The sequence below is a fragment of the Bremia lactucae genome (genome assembly GCF_004359215.1).
Source record: "Bremia lactucae strain SF5 chromosome Unknown BlacSF5_NotPlaced_200_SHOA01000120.1_2678225bp, whole genome shotgun sequence".
Lineage (NCBI taxonomy): Eukaryota > Oomycota > Peronosporomycetes > Peronosporales > Peronosporaceae > Bremia > Bremia lactucae.
In genome coordinates, this window is record NW_027152213.1 from 1289244 (window position 1) to 1300365 (window position 11122).

The following is an 11122-nucleotide window of genomic DNA, read 5'->3' on the forward strand; positions in this document are numbered from 1 at the left end:
TTGCGCTAGCATGTGGATCATATCGTCGCGGCAAACTTTCTTCAGGTGACTGTGATGTGCTTATTACTGATCTTGACGCGGATGCGTGTACAATTCTACAAGAACTACTACAACGTCTGCATGCGTCAGGGTTTCTAACTGGTAGGCTTTATCAAGAAGCACTTCTATTTGCAGCTATTAATTTTGTTATACAGACGACCTGACCCATTTTCAAAAGCAAAAATCTGGTGGGTGTGATACCTACATGGGTGTATGCCGCGTCTCAAAGGTTAGTTACGAAATCATTGTGCCTTATTTTTTTTGAAAATGTATGTGCTTACAGGATCACCAGTATCGCCGCTTAGACATTAAAATTTATCCTCGTCACTATTTTGGGTTTGCGCTATTGTATTTTACTGGAAGCGACCACTTTAATAGAAGCATGCGACTATTCGCAAACAAGAATGGTTGGAGTCTATCGGACCGTGCTCTTACTCGTGTTATGCGAGTAAATGGAAAGAGAGTGCGCCTTAGTGATAGTGTCATTTGCGAGTCTGAAGTGGACGTTTTTATTGCACTGGGGCTTATATACAAAGACCCTACGGAACGCAATTGCTTTGACATTAAGTTCATTGAAGAGGATGAAGCCCACGCTAAAAAACGACTTTCTATCGAGGATCGAATCTAGTGTAAAAGGTCGTTTTTTGCAAATTTTTTTTAATGGTATCAAAGGTGAAGTTTTGCCAATCATAAAGTTTTGAAAAAAGGCACGAAATTGTTTTAAAGAAAAATTGTTGCATATCCGCTGCTAGGGATGCCGCTCTTCCTAGCAAATCTAGCAATGACTAGCTATTTCCTGGCGTTGTGCTATGTTCTTATTACCGCTATGACAGTAAATAAGTATATGGAGGTACGGGGTGTGCTCAAGCGGCATCAGCACACAACGTGGAGCACCGTGCAGCTGCTAATTCTCAGTATAGCCCTGGGCTCCTTCTTCCGGTCGGCTACCTTCTCTACACTATGCATTTTAGACTCTCAAGCCGCCGCTGATCTTTCAATCGGCTCGCCGAGCTCTCATTCATGGACGCGTGGGAAGTTTCCGCCACGAATGATAAAAGTGGACCCAGAAGGTTCGGATAATGTGCCAACTAGGAACCACGCACAGACGGAGCTTGACTTTTACAACAAAGTGGTGGCTGTACTTTTCAATCTGCCAGACTTTCTTTTCGTATCTTCCTATTTACTGCTGGTTCTCGTGTGGGCTGAAGCTTTCCAGTCGGTCGGGTCTTGTCTACCACATTAAAAAGTCTTCTTATCGGAATTTTAAACATTCTCTTGTAACGTTGCTTGTAGTCACGACGTCATTGGTTTTCAGCGGCGGTCTTTCGGCGAAAATGGATGATCTTTTACTTGGTATTTAATGGCGGACTGTACTTGGCACAGCTCGTGCTATATGCAAGCCTATTCTTGTACGATAAAAATGGGATTTTTGATGACGAAAAGCAAATTCATCTAAGTCTTGTACGTTACTTGTGGGTCTTTCTATTCAGTTACAAATGACACAGTTGCCTCACCTACTTATGTGCTTTAAGATTCCTGAAATGATTTTCTATTTGGTTGCTGCCGCAGACTTATTTCTTCCGATTATTATCTTCTCGACGTGGCTCTACTTGACATTATCACTGTCGGGATTTCCAGTAAAGTCGCGATCAGCACAACTTCGTCTTCGACGAGTGGGTCGGCTCGTTATGGCTTGGAGTTTTGGGCGCATTTTATACAGTGTTATGACGCTCCTTACATTCACCAAGGTACGCGTGACGGCAAAGTTGGAATTACTTATTTTATAAGCGGCCTATGTAATACTTAAAATGATTTCTTTTCTTTATTCAGGGGTGGTTTAATGTGCATCGTGAAGATGCTTCGGTACTTTGAAAGATTAAATTGAGGTACTCAGGATTCATAGTACGTATTAATGAGCTTTGTTGTTTAGGAACAAGCGATGTTGCTCGTTGCAGTATTTTTTGCAGCTGAGCTCGCACCAATTTATTTGACGCTCGACAAACGGCTGCTTGCGATGCTATCCGTAGAAAATTACGAACCGCTTCTTGATCATTAATTTTTAGGTAAGCCTAGCGGAAAGGACTAACAAATTATCATAAAGATATATAATTGCTTCTTTTTGAAGAAAGCAACTTTTTTGGGAAGCAACCTAATTTATTGTATTGGCACAAATAACTATAAAATGGAATACTCATTGCACGCAACTATCGCGAATTACAAATAATGGGCTAATTTTATCTAATTTAATTTACTCAAATCAACATGAATCTAGCTGAAGCAGCAATTGACATGATGCCTGATAATGACAGCATGAAATAACACTACATATCCTATCTTTTATCAAATTTAGTGTAGCAGTTTTCAACAATTTTGGGTTAACGCAGCGGTGCGCCGTATATCACGATGCTACATTAAGCGGCTGAGGCACAATGACCGACAAAGGATATTCCTGCTCCTTAAAAAAAGCTTCGATTCTAGATTCACAAATGTGACGAAAACAAAAATATAAAAATATAACTTGTTGAATTTTATCCTTAAAAACCCTTGCGAATACCTTATAAACTTAATCACATTCCTGACAAATCACTAAATTTGTGACTCGTGAGAGGTGCTGGTACACTTACTACCTTTCACGTCCCAGTTAAAACTGTAACTGTACGTTGTAAAAGGCAAATTAGATTCTGGCATTCACAACTTATCTCTCTGCACTCGTACCATACGATCTTACAGGCACGCGATCCTTCCACGCGTCGCGACTGTTCGCACCACGCCATTGCGACTGCTCAAAGCGTCGCCATCGCGACTGCTCACTGCGCCCCATCATGCTGCCGCGACTGCTGCCGTACGTCGTCTACTTCTCCCTTTCCCGCTGCATACTGGCACTCAGTGTACCCGATACTGACCTGTCGCATCTTCAATGCAACTCTTGCGATTCACACAGAGCGACTTCTTCCAACACTCCTCGGGCACCTAAGTTCCACGTCTTGGCGTACTAGCCGACACATAGCAGCCCTCGTAGCGTTGCCATCTTGGGAGGATCGACCACCTTGGTGAGCAAGATGCCACCATGAGTTCTGAGCGCATGTGCTGAGCCTCGATCACGCCGCGACGAGCGTAGTCACAGAGAAACTTTAATCGGATGTCGATGTGTTTCGCTTTAGTCGATGTCGTTTCGCCGTTGATCTGGCAAATGGCGGCCTGATTGTCAATGCGCATCGCCATTGGTATGCCGATCTCACGCAGCATTTCACGGATTCCCAGCAGCTCCTTTGCCACTTTGGATGCAGCCACGAATTCGGCCACCTTGTTTCTTCGCGCACCAGCTCACAACCATACCGTTGAGTCGCACAATGCCGCCGGTGATAGACTTGCGATCCTGTTTATCTGCTGCAAAGTCTGCATCACTGAACGACTCGAGCGTCGGTGCGTCGCCCGCATCGCGCTCTGGCACCATCTCTATCTTCATCGCGATCGTCCCCTTTAGGTATCTTGCGATTCTCTTGGCAAGTTTCCAGTCGTGCACACGCGGTTGGTGCGTCTGTCGTGTTGCTTTGTGTACTGCGAACGACACGTCCGGCCTCGTGCATCGTGTAATCCAAAGTAGCGAGCCGACTAGAGACTGGAACGACCGGATCGTCGCGTGCTTGCCTGGGATGTTGGTGCCGAGTAGTCCGCTGTCAGCATCTTGCACTTCGTACACGTCTGCTCCGGCGAACGCGTGGTATTCGCATCCTCAATCCATGCTCTCGCAGCAGCTCGACGATGGCCTTCTCTTGGTCCAAAGCGTAACTTTCACTGTCCGTCTGGTTCAAACGCATTCCGAGGAACTTCGTAACTGGATTAAGGTTTTTGATCGAGAGGCACTGCATCACGTCGAAGAACTGCTTGACGACTGCAGAAGACGTTCCAGTGACAAGTATGTCGTCGACATAGACGCCTGCAATCACGAGCTCTGCGTCCACTTGCCTGAAGTATAAGCAGCTGCGCTGATGCACTGCGTGTTCCCGCCTTCGACGAGTCGCTGGTGCAAGACCTGACTCCAGAGTCGGCCGGCCTGTTTGAGGCCATAGAGACTTTTGCGTAGCTCTAGAGCCAGGTCCTTCGTGCTCGTGACGCCGAGCTTGCGCATGTGCGCCGCCGGTACGACCATGCCGTTCGGGATGTGCAGTAAGATCTCGAGGTGCGGCTCCTTCGATGCTTTGACATACGCATTCGTTATGTCACCGTGCTGAGCCGCGACGCCCCACGTTGCAGCAAGTGCCAAGATCACTTTCACTGTGGACATGTCCATGACCGCAGCGAAGGTCAGGAAGTAATCAATTCCCAGAACTTGCTCGTTGCCACAGGAAACCAAGCGGGCTTTGCGGCGTTCGAGGTCACCGTCCGCGGTCGTTTTGGTCTTAAATTCCCACTTGGAATGCAAGACGTTGCTGCCATTCGGACAAAGGACAACTGTCCACACGTCGTTCGCCTCGAGAGCCGCGAGCTCCTCGTCCATCGCCTTCTTCCAGTTCAAACACTGCGTGCTCTTGATCGCTTCGCGGTAGTTCTTCGGATCGGGTTCGAACACGTGGCTCACCACGTCAGTGCTACGAGCGGCCTCGTCCCGGCTCGTCGCGGATTTCTTCGACGCTGAACGTGTGGCGATCGGTTGTCTCGTTCACTCGTGCTACTTCTTTTTCTTCATGCCAGACGCCTTGTTCTTGTGTTGCGTCGCATGCACTGTATCTTGAGCGTCGCTGCTGGTGTTCTCGTCCACAGGGTCGTCTCTAACGAGCTCGCGCTGCAGTTGTGCGTTCTGTACTGTTAGTAGTGTCTCGATATTCTTGACATGTTGTGTGACGATAACAACATTGTCCTTGCGCAAATAAACACGAAAACCTTTTGTCTCGTGGCTTCGACCAACGATGATGCCAACTTGAGCGCGATGCGCGAACGAGTCCTTCCGTGGATCACGGTACACCGTTCAATGCGAACCAAAGACGACAACCTCGCGTAGATCTGGAGCTCGCTTCGTCAGGACTTCAATTGGGGATGCGCGCTTCGGGTTCACGCTTGTCGGGCTTCTGTTGAGTATGTATGTCGCATACTCAGCAGCGTCTCCCCAGATCGTCAAAGGCAGTCCCGACGCAAAGATCATCGCCCGCGTCATGTTCAACACCGTCCGGTGCATACGTTCGGCTTTGCCGTTGGACGCCTGATTGCGCGCCTCACTCACTTGGCGAGCGACACCAGTCTGCTTGCAAAGCAAGTCGACGTTCTGGTACTCTCCCCCGCCGTCTGTGCGCAATACGGCGACCTTACAATTGAACTCTCGCTCGAAAGAAGTGAGGAAATGCTCAAACTTTTTTGCGGCTGCATCCGTGGTCTTTGCCAGGAAGATGCGGCAGTAGTTACTCTTATGATCGACGAAATTAACAAGATACCGGTTCCGCAAGCGATCAGCCGGTGTCAATGGCCCTTTGAGATCGGAGCATATCACTCCGCCGACACGATCACTTGGAGAGTGCGCGCCGGTGTCCTTCTTGCTTTAGCTGTTCTTCGTCTGTTTGCTTTTAGCACACGTGATGCACGTCAAACGTCTGTGATCCGTGATGCGATGCCACTGCCCGGGTTCTTCGCGATCCTCTCGATCGTGTCATACGACAAATGCCCAAACCTCTAATGGAAGTTCACGAGCGTCGATTCTTGCACATCGAGTGACACATCTGCCGTCGCCTCCTCCTCAAGGGCAGCAAAGATCAGGTCTGGTGGCTTGATCGCGCTGGACGTCTCGACGACCAGAACACTATTGCGCATCGTAACGTCAAGCGCGACGTGTGCTTGGTACGCACTCACGTACACTGAAGATGGGCGTGAAGTCGTACGGCGATCAGATGGTGCTCGAGCTTTCCGTAACTGATGAGATTATGCGCAAGACTTGGCGCATAGTAAACGTCCGACAGCTCGATCTGACGCTGCTCGCCGCGCGCTGTCACAAACAGGCGCACCCGTCCGACCTTCGTGAGCACGAGCTTCTTGTTGTCAGCAAGAGAGATCTCGTCGCTGTACTGCTTGCTGTCGATGAGTAAACGATCGTCTCTCACGATGTGGCGGTTGGCGCCGCTGTCAAGGATCCAGTCGGTGCTCGCGTCTGCTCGGCTGTCGTTCACTCTCAGTAGTAGCACTTCTTCGTTGTCGTCTTTGGCCTTCTTCTCCTTCCTCTTGAAGCGGCAGTCCTGCTTTAAATGCCCCTGCTTCTTGCAGTTGTGGCACGTGCGCGTTTCCTTGCGCTGTGTCGGGTCACTGAAACGGTATGTAAACCCAAATGAGGTCACATATCCCTATCTGGCTAAGAAGACCGATGGTGACGCCGACTGTGAGTCGAGCGTCATTTGGGTGAGGCAGACGGTGAAGGCGAAAAGCTATCGGACCGATGCCTCCCACCACGAACAGGACTTGGAGAGCGAGGGACATCACGCGAGTAACGCAGATCCCTCAGCATTATCCGCTCAAAAAGGTTCAAGCGAGTCCTCAGGCGTTCATAACCCTGACGAGCCTTCGGTCGGACATCAACGAGATCCGAGATCAGCAATACGTCGTTCAGCAGCGCAAAACGCCTGTGACTGAACGGACGAAGGTAAGGCAGCCGCGAGTAGTTTAGTGAGATCGCCACTCCTATCGGGCGCCGTCTGCAATAATGGATGCGGGTGTGAACGCTTCCTTGTTGAAGGGTTGCTTGCCCACCGCTCCGTGAGGCAAGGGTATCAGAACCTCGTCCAATGGAAAGGATACCCGAAGAGTTTCGACTCTTGGGAACCGATCGATACCCTACGTATTGATGTGCCCGGCTTGGTGGCTGCCTATGAACAGGAGCACCAGCTGAGGCGCCTTCGCTAGGCTCAAATGGACTAGCAGAAGTAGCGTTGTGAGAAGAAACAGGGGGTACAGTACCGTCCATGATTTCTTTCACATGCAAGCGGTCGAAATTAATTCGCTGCGACCGCTGTTTCATCGCATCGGAATGCGGACGAATGCGGCGCAGGAATTCCGCCTCGTATTGGTCGGGCGTTTCAATTGAACGCAACAGACCGGGATCGAAAAAAAAGGCCCAAGCGATTTTCCCTGAGCCCTCAATGATTGAAAGACGCCATAATAATTGTGTGCGTCTACAAGAGCGCGCTCTAGGAGCGACGCTCTTGGCCCGTATAAACGAGGCCATTTAGATGGAGGGGGCATTAGTGATATGCCATCCATCACATAGTCACGTCCTAAACGACCGGCTTGTGGCACCGACTGAGCACGTTCACGTGTCATCGGGAGCTTTAGGCTCCGAATCCTTTATGTCAGAGCCATTACGGACTATGGTGTGAGCATAAGGCGCTGTGGCTATAATCAACGGAGAAGCAGCTGCGCCTTTATGGGCAGCGCTCTCATTAACTGTCGCTGCGCTATCCAGCGCAGACGACGAGACGGCATTCGTAAATGTTGCTGTCTCCATGTTGTGAGCCACGCGAGAGATTTGGATGAGCAAAAATGCGCCATCATCCTTCCTCATGATCTCGTTCTCCGCATCACTACTATAAGGTGACGGCAACGGTGTCGACTCATTATAGTCGACAATGAGCGACGGATCCGCATCCTCACTGTTAAAGCGAGATGGATCCTTTAGCCCCGTTAACGCGACAGCAGCAGTAGCTGTCGGCGTTTCGACTAAGACATTGGACGCTGCCGGCGTGTTAACGCGGCGCGTGCGCTTAGCGCGTGGATGAGTGGGCGTCTTCGCAGACGACCCACCATCGTGGCCCCTTTAAGGTGGCATCTTTTTGCGCCGTGTATGAAAACTCAGGTCGCTAGAGTGAGAGAGAACACAAGCGGCGCGTTAAGCAGCTCGCAGTTCCTCGCTCCTCTTTGACGAATTTAAAATGTAAATTTGTTCTTTGAAAGGGGAACGGTGTAACGGGGTAAAGTTTCCCTAATGTGACACAGTCCCCGTTAAGCACACTTGGTGTACTTAAGGAAATGGTCAATTACTCAAACAAAGGAATTAGACCCACCACACGGGTGTGGTTCACATTTGTGACCAACCCTTGTGTATGTGATGCACATAGGTGCATTCACATTAAGAGGGATGACGCCTAGCATCATCCGTTACGCGAGGTATTTAAAAAGATACGCTCGCAATACGTATTAGTGTTATCTATAGAGATGACATTTTGATTGGTAAAAATATTTTTTTTTATTTAATGCGATTAAATACATATCAGTATGAAAACTACTTCTTACTTAGTAAGTGCGCACGAGGAGCCGGATTACCGCTCCCGTGACGACAGTTAAATAAAGTTCTTAGTGCGTTGGGTGAGGTCGCTAAAGCGCCCACCACAACTAGCTTACTGCACGGAAGAGAAGCTGGTCAAACCGCTTCCTCGCTGTGCTAGGGTGTATGTGTAAGTAGAGCGTGGCCGCATTACGACGGCCCGCCTACAAGTAGCCTAGAATATCTTTTTTCTAGAAGGTCGGTTGTAAATTTAGACGTTACATGCGATAGAAGGTGCATTTTGTAAAAGAGCCGGGTCGTTGAGCTAAGTGAAATTTGCCAGTACTTCACCTAGCCCTAAGTGGTACTACCGATGAAAATTATACGGGCGAGACGTTCACCTTGAATAGTCAGTAGCTTCGCGCATACTTGCTAGATTCTAAAGCACTTGGTCTTGTGCGTCGCCGATTGCGTCGCTGACCGTCATTAAATACACTAAACCTGAATTATAACCCCTTCGAAGTTTTCCGTTTTGGCCACGCCCTTACGAATACCTTCCATGAACATGGTCACCTAAACCGCCTCTGGTAATGGGTCAAGCTATTAAGCAGCACTTACAGCTCGCAACTCTTGGACATAGTCCGCCCACGACTTCGCTAAGTGTTAATTGTACAGTGCTAACTATAAATAGCCAAACAATGATCATTGTTTTCATTTGAGTGATGCTTAATGGAAAACATTCCGCAAAATGCAAGCGTGTTTAATGGCATAGTCGCTGCAAATAAAGCGAAAAATTGCAGTACTCATTAAAGGTTCTACAAAGCCGTCTAATGGTATATTCGCTTACTTCGCAGCGACGAAGGTTATGTATCTGGTAGGTCGAGATCTTTTTGGCACTCGATCGTGATTGGAGACTTGGCGTGCCAAACGCAAGCCATAGATCGATCGATTATACTGGAAAAGTGAAATGATCGTAGCCAGTTTCAAGTCTAGCTATAGTAACAGCTGCGACTGCTTTTTGACGATAGGCGTCTCAACAATGATTTTCAAGTAGTGATTGAAGAATATCATACAGTGGGAAGACACTATGAGCTGTCGCGTATACAAATGAACGCTCCTCCTGTGGTCACACAGAGGAGCCGGTGACAGTTTCAAAACGACCCGAAATGAGACAGAAGTGGATCGGGTATTTAGTAAGAAAACGTCTCTGTGACCTCGTATGATTTCGAAAGCAACAGCTACTTAAGCTAGACAGTGGTAGAAGCGGTAATCGTAACAGGGTATCCAGTTATATAAAGATCATTATTATAAGGAATGAAAAAAATTAAGTCCTATAGAATAAATAAATAAATAAAGATACAAATTACCATCTTTAATCAATTTTGACTTAATAACTTTAATGTTACCAATTTTGGTAATATTGAACGCAATAAGACATTAGCTCTATTGATTGGTTGCTTTCAAGTTTTAATCAACCCCGCCAATCGTTACAAGACACGATTAGGTGTCGCGCAAGGAGGCTGATTGCATAATTAGTTAGTATTATCTTTAATCCAGTAGATAGAAGATCGTTATGAAAGAACTTGATTTATTATTACAATTTTACTGTTTCTTTATTCTAAAGCCTTAGAATTACGTTTAGTCGCTAAAACATCTTGGCTACTTACAACCTTCCTCTGCACGTCGTGTACGTAAAGTAGTCGAGGCACCGACATTCACTGTAGTCAGTGTAGGTTCAGTACTAGTAAAGGGTGCCCCGTCACACCTGTAGCACTAATCCGTTCAACGGCCTTCGCATGTTCCATCCAACATTGACATGTTGACTATCATAGGAGGGTGCCAAGCCCCTCAAGAAGGCTATCACGCAACGCGTGAAAGGTTTACTAGAATGGAGAGCAATAGAACCCATGAGTTCGTTCGTAGCCAGGCCAGCCAGTGGCATCGTGGTGCTCACTCTGAACACAGTTGAACAACATGCGGCCATAGCCGAGTTCAAAAAACATGAAACCGATCGGGCTCGAGAAAAAGTAGCATTGCTTCACCAGCAAGGTGCTCAACACGCAAAGATGTTGAGATAACCGGGTGATCGACAGTTAGAACTGTAGAGACAGCAGCTTTTACATGCTGTTGGCGGGCCGACGCTCCCGCGTCGACCCGAAACTTGAAAGATCGAATATTTAAGTTTAGAATAGTCAGGGGATTATCTTCAAGTGGTTCGTCGAATTAGACGACGTCATTGAAGCTCGCCGCATCAATGATGATGCAACAAAAGTAAAATTTGGCATGTCCAACTTTGCCAGACGTGCCAAATCTTGGGCCTTAGGCTCAAGCTTCACGACCCAATAGTTTGGGTCGTATGAGGTATTTAAGACCCGGCTCGGGCAACATTTGAGCTGCCACGTGCCGAATGAAGTGCTCGAGCCGAGGTCCTGGATTTGAAGGTGGGCAAGCTTGACTTTCACGCTTATACCTAGCACCTAGTTAGCTGTATTGTGAGTCATCCAATTGATGAACAAATGCAGGTAACTGTGTTTATTAAAGGTCTTGCAGACGGTCCTGTCACAAGACTCACCTGTTTCGGCTTGACCAGAGTCGCTCGATGAAGCGATCTCTATAGCGGAACAGGAGGACATCAGGATGAGACAGACTTTCGTCCGCCGGGAGCCAATCGTCCACTGAAATAATGGACACATGAAATCGATGTCAAGAGACGGGCCACTACTCCTTAATTCTAAAAAAACATTGGGTGAAACGATCGACCTCCCATGAGAACTGCGGAGGACGCGGAGCTAAATTGCAACGGCGAGGCGGATCGTAAAAAAAACGGTCGGGGTCAGTAGGTGGAGC